The sequence below is a fragment of the Notolepis coatsorum genome (genome assembly GCF_963971535.1).
Source record: "Notolepis coatsorum genome assembly, chromosome: 5".
NCBI lineage: Eukaryota > Metazoa > Chordata > Actinopteri > Aulopiformes > Paralepididae > Notolepis > Notolepis coatsorum.
The window spans coordinates 187,077,660-187,077,930 of record NC_140169.1 but is presented as its reverse complement, the minus strand read 5'-3'; positions in this window follow the sequence as shown (position 1 = coordinate 187,077,930).

Sequence of the window (271 nt, the reverse complement as noted above, 5' to 3'; positions counted from 1 at the left end):
ATATTGTCATATTTATTTTAATTATGATTAAGTAATTAATTCCAAGGAGGCCTGTAGCGTTGACATGAAGGAATCATTATGAGAACACAGTCTGTCAAGTTAATAACATTTTCAATTAGTCAATCAATCATAAGTGTGCTCCTCAGCACTCTTAAATCTGCTCTCAGCCACGCTCAAATCTGATCTCAGGAACATTTGGGGAATCGCGCTACCAGCCCTAATATGTCTTAAATGGGCAGAAATCTGCCTAAGATGAAATTTTGGGTCGTAA